This window comes from Nyctereutes procyonoides, unplaced genomic scaffold (assembly GCF_905146905.1).
Source record: "Nyctereutes procyonoides isolate TBG_1078 unplaced genomic scaffold, NYPRO_anot_genome, whole genome shotgun sequence".
NCBI lineage: Eukaryota > Metazoa > Chordata > Mammalia > Carnivora > Canidae > Nyctereutes > Nyctereutes procyonoides.
Window position 1 is genome coordinate 19,404,695 of NW_026575120.1, and position 12,625 is coordinate 19,417,319.

The following is a 12,625-nucleotide window of genomic DNA, read 5'->3' on the forward strand; positions in this document are numbered from 1 at the left end:
CATTTGGTTTGAGGAAATGCTGAGGGGCCACAATATGAAAAATAAGTATTACTATTCCTATTAACTACGATTAAGAATAATTCTGTATCTTCATTTTAAATATTACATCACTTATTTCATTTTCTTGTCTTATCACATTAGCTAGAACTAACAAATAATGTTTAATATCTCTTGTGAGAGAAGACATTATTCTTTGATTCAGAGCATACTTACTGAATGTCAGCAATGTACTAGGAATCATCAGTGAACCATATAGGAAAAAAAAATCCCTACCATCATGAAAAGTATGGCCTACGGCCTTCTCAAGGACTGAGGGGGTTATAAAGAAAATAGATGAGTAAATTATATATATTTGTCTGTTAAAAGAAGAGTAGATTATAGAAAATAATAAAAGAAGAGTGCTAAAAGTGGGATGGAAGGTATGCAATTCTAAGTAGGATGGTCAGTGTTGGCTTTGCTGAGAATGTGACATTTGAGCAGACCAGAAGAAGATGAGGGGTGTGCCAGGGGAATATCTAGAGCAAGAGCATTCTAGACAGGAAAAAAGAATCAATTTAAAGACTCTGAGGCAGGAGTATGTTTAATGGACTGCAAGAAGGCCAGTCTGGTTTGAACTTTTCTCCATTATATAATGGAGAAAGTGGTAGAAGATACTGTCAGAGAGTTAAGAGGCTCAGTACATGGAGGACCAGATCCTACACATGCAGAAGTACATAGGCCATAGTAAGAATATGATTTTTACTCTGACTGAAATGTGTAGCCATTGAAGTTTCTTGACTTATGTCTTGTATGGGTCACTTTGACAGTTATGTTGAAACTAGATTCTAAGAGGACAGAAAAAAGTGGAAGCAAGGAGTTCTATTTGGAGGTTATTGCAGACATCGAAGCCCACTATGTTGGTGGCTTGTACCTGAGCCAGGGTAACAGTAGTGTGAGTATCAAAAGTAGTCAGATTCTAATGATGGCAGAAGGGGCAAGATTTGCAGACAACTTGTGAGGCTTTGGGAGAAAAGGAGGAATTAATGTTGAACCTGAGGCTTTTGGTGAAAGCAACTGGATAGGTGGAGTTGCCATTAACTGAGATGAAAAAGATTATGGGGAGAGAGGTTGGGGAAAAGAAAAAGATCAGGAATCTAGTTTTGGACATGTTACATTTGACACATGTCTATATCAGGGATCCAAGTAGAGATGGCCATAGGCAGTTGGACATAGTTTGGGATTAAGGGTTGACATCTAGGCTAGAGATAGAAATTGAACAATAAATAATGGTGATATTGAAAAGCTATGAGACTACTGTGAATATCAGGTAAACCTATAGAGAGAATAGAATGGAGATTAAGCGCTGAACCCAAATCTGAGCCCAGATCCCAAAGTTTAGAATGTCAAGGAGAAATAAAAGCCAGCAAGGAAAACTGAGAAGGACAGGCCAATGAGTTCACAAGAAAGGTAGGAAGACAGCACTTGTTGGAAAATAAGTGAAGAAAGTATTTCCTCATTTTAAGAACAATAGCTTTTACATTTCACCCCAAGTACAATGCTTTCTCTTGGTTTTTGATAGTTCATAAAACTTTTGTTTATTTTTCTCTTGTTCATATTTTACTTAGAATTTTTGTTTGAAATAGCCACTGAAATTTATTGAATATTTTCCTAGAATATGTCGACATAGGGCCTTTACTGGGTAATTGGTTGATGAAATTTCATGTTGATAATTTCCTCATATGAGCATTTTGAAATAAACTTTTCCTGGTCATAATTTTAAAATAATTTTAATATGCCATTATATTTATTTGTCTATTATTTTATTTATAATTTTTCATCTATTCTTAAGACAACTTAAGTCATAGAGTTTTTTTGTATTTTATCAGATTTTGGTAATAATTGTTACCTTTTAAAATAAATTGGGAGCCTTTTTTTAATGTACTGAAATAGTTTAAATAATGTTGGGATTAGTATTGCAAAACCAATTGAATCAGGTGACTCTAATTTTGAGTGGGGGGATTTATTTAAGTTTCCTATATGTTCTCCAGTCAATTTTATTGCTTTTTATGTTTCCATAAAATTTTCCATTTCTTCTAGGTTGTTATTTATATTACCATTGAACAGTATACAATAATTTCTCATAATTTTTCTAATCTTCTTTGTGTCTATGGGTATATTATTTCTCTTTCCTGGTGTTGATGTGTTTGTATTTGCCTTTTCTTTTTTTCATCTATCAGGCTTTATGGAAGTTATCTATTTATACAAATAATGGAGAATTTGATTCTATTGTATTTCTGTGGTTTTTAAAAAATTTTAATTATTTAAAATTTTTACCTTTCTAATGGCCTGCACCTACTGTATTAATGTTTATTTTCAGGTCTTTTTCTCAATTTTCTCAAAAGGCATACATAATGAACTTATCTTTTATTTATTTTATTTAACTTCAAGCTAGTTAACATATAATATAGTATTGGTTTCAGGAGTAGAATTTAGTGATTCATCACTTACTTATAATATCCAGTGCTCATCCCAACAAGTGCCCTCTTTAATACCCATCACCCATTTAGCCCATCCCCCCAACCCACCTCCCTCTAGCAATCCTCAGTTTGTTCTCTTAATTATAGAATCTCTTATGGTTTGCCTCCCTCTCTGTTTTTATCTTATTTTATTTTTCCTTCCCTTCCTCTATGTTCATTTGTTTTGTTTTTTAAATTCCATGAAAGACTGAAGTCATATGGTATTTGTCTTTCTCTGACTAACTTAACCTTAGCATAATACTCTCTAGATCCATCCATCTTGCAAATAGAAAGATTTCAATATTTTGGTAGCTGAGTAATATTCTGATATATATGTATATATACATATATACACACATATATACATATACATACATATATATGTATACACACACACACACCACATCTTCTTCATCCACTCATCAGTCTATGGACATTTGGGATCTTTCCATAATTTGAGTATTGTTGATAGTGTTGCTGTAAACATTGGCGTGCATGTGCCCCTTCAAATAAGCATTTTTGTATCTTTTGGATAAATATCTAGTACTGCAGTTGCTGGATCATAGGGTAGCTCTATTTTTAATTTTTTGAGGAAATCAGTAATGTTTTCCAGAGTGGCTGCACCAGTTTGCATTCCCACTAACAGTGCTAGAGGGTTCTCCTTTCTCCTCCAGATTCTTGGCAACATCTGTTGTTTCCTGGCTTGTTAATTTTAGCCATTCTGACAGGTGTCTCATTGTTGTTTTGATTTGTATTTTCCTGATGCTGAGTGATATTGAGGATTTGTTCATGTGTCTGTTGGCCATTTGTATGTCTTCTTTGGTGAAATATCTGTTCACGTCTTCTGTGCATTCCTTGACTGGATTATTTATTTAGGGGTGCTGATTCTGATGAGTTCTTCATAAATTCTGGATACTAGCCCTTATCCTATATGTCATTTGCAAATATCTTCTCCCATTCCACAGACTGCCTTTTAGTCTTGTTGATTGTTTCCTTCACTGTGCAAAAGCTTTTTATCTTGAGAAGGTCCCAATAGTTCATTTTTGCTTTGTTTCCCTTGCGTTCAGAGATGTGTCTAGTAAGAAGGTACTGTGACTGAGGTCAGAAAGGTTGCTCTCTATTTTCTCCTCTAGGATTTTGATGATTCCTTGTCTTACATTTAGGTCTTTCATGCATTTTTATTTATTTATTTTTTTTTAATTTTATAAATTAATTTTTATTGGTGTTCAATTTACCAACATACAGAATAACACCCAGTGCTCATCCCGTCAAGTGTCCCCCTCAGTGCCCGTCACCCATTCACCCCCACCCCCCGCCCTCCTCCCCCTCCACCACCCCTAGTTCATTTCCCAGAGTTAGAAGTCTTTATGTTCCGTCTCCCTTTCTGATATTTCTCACACATTTCTTCTCCCTTCCCTTATATTCCCTTTCACTATTATTCATATTCCCCAAATGAATGAGAACATACACTGTTTGTCCTTCTCCGGTTACTGTGGCCAAGTTCAAAAAGGGTGTTGCCTGAGTTCTCCTCTGGGATTTTGATGGAATCTTGTCTCACATTTAGATCTTTCATCTATTTTGAGTTTATCTTTGTGTATGGTGCAAGAGAGTGGTCCAGTTTCATTCTTCTGCATGTGGATGTCCAATTTTCCCAGCACCATTTATTGAAGAGACTGTCTTTCTTCCAGTGGATCGTCTTTCCTCCTTTATCGTATATTAGTTGACCATAAAGTTGAGGGTCCACTTCTGGATTCTCTATTCTGTTCCATTGATCTATGTGTCTGTTTTTGTGCCAGTACCACACTGTCTTGATGAACACAGCTTTGTAGTACAACCTGAAATCTGGCATTGTGATGCCCCCAGATATGGTTTTCTTTTTTAAAATTCCCCTGGCTGTTCGGGGTCTTTTCTGATTCCACACAAATCTTAAAATAACTTGTTCTAAGTCTCTGAAGAAAGTCCATGGTATTTTGATAGGGATTGCATTATACGTGTAAATTGCCCTGGGTAACATTGACATTTTCACAATATTAATTCTGCCAATCCATGAGCGTGGAATATTTTTCCATCTCTTTGTGTCTTCCTCAATTTCTTTCAGAAGTGTTCTATAGTTTTTAGGGTATATTTTGAGAACCATTTGAATGGTAAATGGTTCTCCAACCTTTTATTTTCAGGTTGTAGGTGTCTTTCTGTCTAAAATGAGTCTCTTGTAGACAGCAAATCTTTTTTTCTTTTTTATAAATGTGATATGTCAAGTTGGTTGATTTGTGAATATTGAACCACCTTTGCAACAAAGGAATAAATCCCACTTGATCATGGTGAATTATTCTCTTAATGTACTATTGGATTTGATTTGCTAGTGTTTTGTTGAGAATTTTTGCATCCATGTTTATCAGGGATATTAGCCTGTAATTCTCTTAGAGTGAAGTCTATCTGGTTTTGGTATCAGGGTAATGTTAGTCCTATATAATGAATTTGGAAGTTTTTCTTCCATTTATATTTTTGGGATAGTTTGAGAAGAATTGATATTAACTTGTCTTTAAATGTTTGGTAGAATTCTTCTGTGAACCCATCCGGCTCTGGACTTTTGTTTGTTGGGAGATTTTCATTACTGATTCAGTTTCTTTCTTTTTTTAAAAATTTTTATTTACTTATGATAGTCAGAGAGAGAGAGAGAGAGAGGCAGAGACACAGGCAGAGGGAGAAGCAGGCTCTATGCACCGGGAGCCCGACGTGGGACTCGATCCCGGGTCTCCAGGACCGCGCCCTGGGCCAAAGGCAGGCGCCAAACCGCTGCGCCACCCAGGGATCCCCCTGATTCAGTTTCTTTGCTGGTTATTGGTCTGTTCAAGTTTCAGTTTTGGTAGTTTATATGCATTTATCCATTTCTTCCAGGTTGTCCAATTTGTTGACATACAGTTTTTCATTATATTCTCTGTATTTCTGTGGTGGTTGTTATTTCTCCTCTCTCATTTGTGATTTTATTTATTTGGTTCCTTTCTTCTCTCTTTTTTTGATAAGTCTGGCTAGAGGTTTATCAATTTTATTTTATTTTTTCATAGAATCAGTTCCTGGTTTCATTGATCTGTTCTATTGTTTTCTTAGTTTCTATGTAATTTATTTCTGCTCTAATCCTTAATTTTTCCCTTCCGCTGGATTTAGGCTTAATTTTTTGTTCTTTTTTAGCTTCTTTAGTTGTAAGTTTAAGCTGTTCATTTGAGATTTTTCTTGCCTCTTGAGGTAAGCCTGTATTACTGTATACTTCCCTCATAATCACTTTTGCTGCATCCCAAAGATTTTAAATTGCTGTGTTTTCTTTTTTTTAATTTTTAAAAAATATTTTATTTATTCATGAGACACAGAGAGAGAGGCAGAGACACAGGCAGAGGGAGAAGTAGGCTCCCTGCAGCGAGCCTGATGTGGGACCATCCAAGGACCCCAGGATCACACCCTGAGCCAAAGGCAGACACTCAACTACCCAGCCACCCAGATGCCTCAAATTGCTGAGGCATTTTCATTTGTTCCCATGTATGTTTTTAATTTCTTCTTTTATTTCCTGGTTGACTCATTTTCTTGTGATTGACTTCACTTTTCATAATATTGTGACCAGACAAATGCATGGTACAACCTCAGTATTTTTGTACTTGTTTAGGCCTGATTTGTGACCCAGTATGTGATCTACTCTAGAGATTGTCACATGTGCATTTGAAAAGGATGTGTACTTTGCTGCCCTAGGATGAAGTGTTCTGAATGTATCTGTTATGTCCAGGTCCAATGTTTCATTTAAAGTTTTGTTGATTTCCTGCTCAGATGATCTATTCATTAATGTAACTGGGGTGATAAAGTCCTCTACTATTATTGTATTGTTTTCAGTGAGTTCCTTTATGCTTGTTATTGTTTTATGTATTTGGGTGTTCCCATGTTGGGGGCATAAATATTTACAATTGTTGGATCGTTTTGTTGGATAATCCCCTTTATTAAGATATAGTGCCCTTCTATATCTCTTGTTGTAGTCTTCAGTTTGAAATCTAGTTTGTTGGGGCACCTGGGTGGCTCAGGCAGTTAAGCACCTGCCTTTGACTCAGGTCATGATCTCAGGGTCCTGGGATGGAGCCCCACGTTGGGCTCCCCACTCAGCAGGGAGTCTGTTTCTCCCTCTTCTTCTCCCTCTGTCCTTAACCTTATTGTACTTTCTCTCTCAAATAAATAAATAAAATCTTAAAAAAAAATCTATTTTGTCTAAAATAAGTATTGCTACTCAGGCTTTCTTTTGATGTCTATTTGTAAGACGAATATTTTTCCATCCCCTGACTTTCAATGTACATGTGTTCTTGGATCTAAAATGAGTCTCTTGTAGGCAGCATATAGATGGGTACTTTTTAAATCCATTCTGATACCTTAAGTCTTTTGATTGGAGTATTTAGTCCATTTGCCTTCAGAGTAATTTTTGATATATATGTTTATTGTCATTTTATTACTTGTTTTGTTATTGTTTCTGGAAATATCCTCTGTCCTTTGTTGTCTTTGTCACTTTGTTCTTTCTTTTCCACTCAAAGAGTCCACTTTACTATTTCTCATAGGGCTGGTTTAGTGATCACAAACTCATTTACTTTTTGTTTGTCTGGGAAACTCTATCTCTCCTTCTATTCTGAATGATAGTCTTGCTGGATAGAGGATTCTTGGCTGTAGATTTTTCCCATTCAGCGTGTTGAATATATCATACAACTGCCTTTTGGCTTGCCAAATTTCTATTGAGAGATCTGTAGCTAGCCTTATGGGTCTTCCCTTGTAAGTTAGGGACTTCCTTTGTCTTGCTGCTTTTAGGATTTTTTTTTATTGCTATATTTGCAAATTTAATTATAATATGTCTTGGTGTTGGCCAACTTTTGTTGATTTTAATGGGAGTTTTCTATGCCTCATGGAGTGGGATATCTGTTTCCTTCCCCAGATTAGGGAAGTTTTCTACTATTATTTCCTCAAATAAATTCTCTGCCCCCCATTTCTCTCTTCTGAGACTCTTAATATAAATGCTATTATTTGTTGGAGACCCTGAGTTCCTTAAGTCTATTCTTGTGATCCATAATTCTTCTTTCTTTTCTTTTTTTTTTTTAAAAGATTTTATTTATTCATGAGAGACACAGAGAGAGGGGCAGAGACAGGACAGAGGGAGAAGCAGGCTCCATGTGGAGAGCCTGATATAGAACCTGGTCCCAGGACCCTAGGATCATGACCTGAGCCCAAGGCAGACACTCAACCACTGAGCCACACAGGTTCCCCCATAATTCTTCTTTCTCTATTTTGTTCAAATTCATTATTTTCCATTATTCTATCTTCTATATCATTTACCCATTTGTCCCCTGTATTCATTATATCCAGTCTATTTCAAATATTGGTTATTGCGTTTTTCATTTATGACTGTTTTTAAACTCTTTTATCTTTGCGGTAAGGGCCTTCCTAAAATCTTTCATCTTTTCTTTCTTCCAAATTTTTATTAAATTTTAGTTAGTTAGCACATAGTGTAATACCGGTTTCAGGAGTAGAATTTAGTGATTCATCACTAAGGTATAACACCCAGTGCTCATCTCAACAAATGCCCTCCTTAGTACTCATCATCCATTTAGCGCCCCCCCACCTCCCTCCATCAACCCTCAGTTTGTTCTCTGTTGTGAAGAGTCTCTTATGATTTGTCTCCCCCCTCTCCTTCTTTTTTTTCCCTCTTCCCACACATTCATCTGCTTTGTTTCCTAAATTCCATGTATGGGTGAAATCATACGGTATTTGTCTTCCCTGACTGTAAAGTCTTCATTCTTTTCTTAAGCCCAGAAAGTATCCTTATGACTGTTGTTTTAAATTCTCCATCAGGTATATTACTTATATCTGTTTTGATTAGATCTCTGACTGTGACCTTATCTTGTGTTTCATTTGGGATGAATTCCTCCGTTTTGCCATTTTGTCTAAGTCTCTGTCTTCTCTGTGTTAGAAAAGCCTGTTATATTTCATGCTCCTGAGAGTAACGGCTTTATGAAGAAGAGGTCGTGTAGTGACCAGTGCCTGGCATTCAGGGAGTGTCTCTGGGGTGTGCTGTGTGTACTCGGTTGCTGTGTTTTGCCTGCTCTAAACTTCAGGCCAGTCAACTGCAGGGGCTGTCCTTACCTTCAGTGGGCAGTCTTTGGACCTTGGCCAGAGTGTGGCTCGTTTTAAGTAGGTGTGCTCTGTTCTGCTTGTTAATGAAACTTGATTCTACTTTCACTAGAACTGAAGGCTTGCAGAAATCTCTGGTCAGAAGATGTGGTGTGGGAAGGAATTTCTGCTGGTCTTCTGGGAGAAGGGACCCATTGTGCTAGGACTGAGGCACACTTGCTTGAGAAGGGCAGTACCAGCAGAGCAAAGGGGGCACCTGTGGGGGCGGGACTTGGTGTAAGCAGGTTAGGCAGCCAGTGTCAGTGCTGTGCTGTTTACTGCAGGTGGTACTGTGTTTATGCTGAGGTGTCGGGGAGGGACATGGTGCCAGCCAGCAACTTTATCTCTGGAGAGGGGTCTCTGTGCTTGTTTCTTTCAGGGAAGCACTCCCAGAAGTGTGAATAATTTCCTTCTGTGCATCCCAGGTGTTTTTCAGATCGCTGTTTTCATGCCTGCTTTCTCACCCAAAACAGCTCAGTGCCCTCTGGACTCTCTCCCAGCCAAGCCAGCTAAGTTTTAAAACTCTAAATTTAAAGAACATGATGTGGATGGGGGCCTGAAGACTCTTCTGGGGGAGAGTCTCGCCATGCTGGGACTGCTGCAGGTTTGACTGACGAGGGCAATTGTGCCAGAATGCAGCGGCATGGGATTTGGAGCAAAGCAGGTTAAATAAAGAATGTCCAATTGTACTGTTGTTGCCTTCAGGTGTATTTGCACCTATGCTGAAGAATGCAGGAGTGAAATTGTACCCACCAGCTTATGAGTCCCCAGAGGGGTGTTTCTGTGAATACCATCTCTCATAGATGCCCTCCAAGAAGGGTGAATAATTTTCCCCTGTGAGCCTTAGGCCTTTCTCAGATTGTGCCATCCACACCTTTGTTGTTTGCCTGTTTTCTTTCCAAGAGTAGGGCTGAGCCCTTACTTCTCTATTCTAGCCAAGCCTGCCAATTTTAAAAACTCCAGTCTTCAAGCTTTGCTGGTTGCAAAGACTAATGAAAATCAGCCCCTCTCATTTTCCCAGCCAATGGCTTTGGGGAAGTGTTCTCCTTGTGCATTCTTCTGTGTTCTCTTGCCCTTCCCCATAGCCATCACTCTCTCCCCTCTGCTGTTCTCATGATCCATTTACCTCCAAATCCTGTCCCCACATTTTGTACTTTCCTTGATGTAGCTTCTTCTCTCCCTCTAGTTGAAATCTCCTCAGGGAGATTTCGTGGGTATTCAGAATGATTTGATAACTATCTAGTTGTGTTCAAGAAATGAAATGAAGCTAATGGCCTCCTCTTATGCAGCCATCATCACTTGGAAGTAAATTGTTCATGTTTCTATACACTACCAAAGAGCTACCTGAGAGAGAAACAAAGAAAGCAATCCTGTTACCATAGTATAAAAAACTATAAAATATGTCTCTCTGGGGTGTTACCTGCATGGGGCTCCCTGTCTCCCCCAGTCATGTCTGTTTCAGCTCCAACTGTTCTGTCTGGGCACACCCCATAACCACTCAGCTCCAGCCCTCCTTCTAGGGTGCCCCTGGCACAGAGTTTCACAGGACTCTTTGCCCCATGCCTGCTTCACCTCCAACCATTTGCCAGGTTGTGCACTGCACTACACAGAGGGCATCAGGACCCCCCCACACCCACACACACTCCCCGTGTGTGCACTTACTTCTGCTCCAATCATCCTGCCAGGGTGACTTTGGCACACCAGATGACCACCCACTCATGCCTGGTACAGCTCCAGCTAATCAGTCAAAGCTTTCAGGCACATGCAATCTACATGGAATATTTCTACAGAGGATCACCCCTTCAAGATTGGGAGAGGTTGCTGTTTGCCTAATTTGTGGAAACAAGCAGAGAGTAAACCAAGAGAGGATACAAAGGATATGCTCCAAATGAAAGAACATGATAAATCTTCAGAAAGGAACTACTCAAAATGTAGATAAACAATCTACTTGATAAAGAGGTCAAAATAATAGTCATAAAGATGCTCAGCAGACTTCAGAGGAGTGGATGAACTCAACAAGAACATCAACAAAGAGATAGAAAATATTAAAAAGAACCAATCAGAGTTGAAGAATAAAATAACTAAAATTAAAAATATAGTAGGAGGAATTAACAGCAGATTTGAGGATTCAGAATGGATCAATCACCTAAAAGATAGGGTAATGGATAGCACCTAAGCTGAACAGCAAAAAGAAAAAGAATTTTTTTAAAAGGGTAGGTTAAGGGACCCCTAGAACAACAAGTATATTAACATTCACAATGTAAGGATTCTAGGAGGTGGAGAGAGAGGAGGCGGAGGAAAATTTTTTTTTTAATTTTATTATTTTTTTTAATTTTTATTTATTTATGATAGTCACACAGAGAGAGAGAGAGAGAGAGAGAGGCAGAGACATAGGCAGAGGGAGAAGCAGGCTCCATGCACCAGGAGCCCGACGTGGGATTCGATCCCGGGTCTCCAGGATCGCGCCCTGGGCCAAAGGCAGGCGCCAAATCGCTGCGCCACCCAGGGATTCCAGGAAACTTGTTTGAAAAAAATAACAGCTAAAATATTCTTAACCTGAGGGAGAAAACAGACATTTGGATCCAGGAAACATGGAAAGCACCAAACAAGTTGAGCCCAAGGAGATCCACACCACCACACATAATAATTAAAATGTCAAAGATTACAGATAAAGAGAGAATCTTAAAAGCAGCAAGAGAAAAACAATTAGTTACATACAAGGGACGTCTCATAAGATGATCAGCTGATATTTCAGCACAAATTTTGCAAGCCAGAAGGTATGTTCAAAATGTTGAAAGAAAAAACTTACAACCAAGAATATCATCATCATCATTCAGAATTGAAGGGCAGATAAAGAGATTTCCAGACAAAAAGTTAAAGATGTTCATCACCACTAAGCAAGACTTACAAAAAATGTTAAAGGGAATTTTTATTTTTATTTTTATTTTATTTATTTACTTATTTATTTTTTTAAATATTTTATTTTATTTATTTATGAGAGACAGAGAGAGAGAGACAGACAGAGACAGAGACACAGGCAGTGGGAGAGGCAGACTCCATGCAGGGAGCCTGATGTGGGACTTGATCCCGGTACCCCAGGATCATGACCTGAGCCAAAGGCAGACGCTCAACCGCTGAGCCACCCAGGGATCCCCATTAAAGGGAATTTTTAAATCAGAAAAGAAAAGGCCAAAACTAGAAGTAAGGAAATATTGAAAGGAAAACAATTCACTGATAAAAGCAAATATACAGTAAAGGTAGTAGATCAATACTTAATAAAGCTAGTAAAAAGATTAAAAAACAAAAGTTAGCAAATTGATTATATCTAAACTATTATTTAAAGGATTCACAAAATAAAAAGGTGTAAAATATAGCATCATATACATTAAATGTGGCATTGGGAGTAAAAATGTAGTGTTTTTGGAATATTTTTCTGAGCACTTGAGTGACCATTAGCTTAATATAGACTGTTATATACTTATAGCACACCAAAAACCTATAAAACAGATAGAGAAAAGAATCCAGGCATAATAATAAAGGAAGTCATCAATCACAAGAGAAGAGTGCAAGAAAAGAAGAAAGGAACAGAGAATTACAAAAACAACCAGAAAACAGCAAAATGGAAAGTATATAATCATGAAAAATTAGTTTAAATGTAAATGTTCTAAATGCTCTAATTAAAAAAAATAGGGTAATGGAATGGATTAAAAAAACAAAAAACAAAAAAGACCTGCTTATACACTACCTAGAATAAACTTACACAAGACCTAAAGCAAATATAGACCAAAAGTGAAGGGGTGGAAAAAGATATTCCATGCAAATGGAAATGAAGAAAGACTGGGGTAGCAATATGTATGTCAGGCAAAATAGACTTTAAAACAAATGCTGCAAAAAAGAGACAAAGAAGGTATTACATAAAGATAAAGGGATCAACCTAATAAGATTGGATA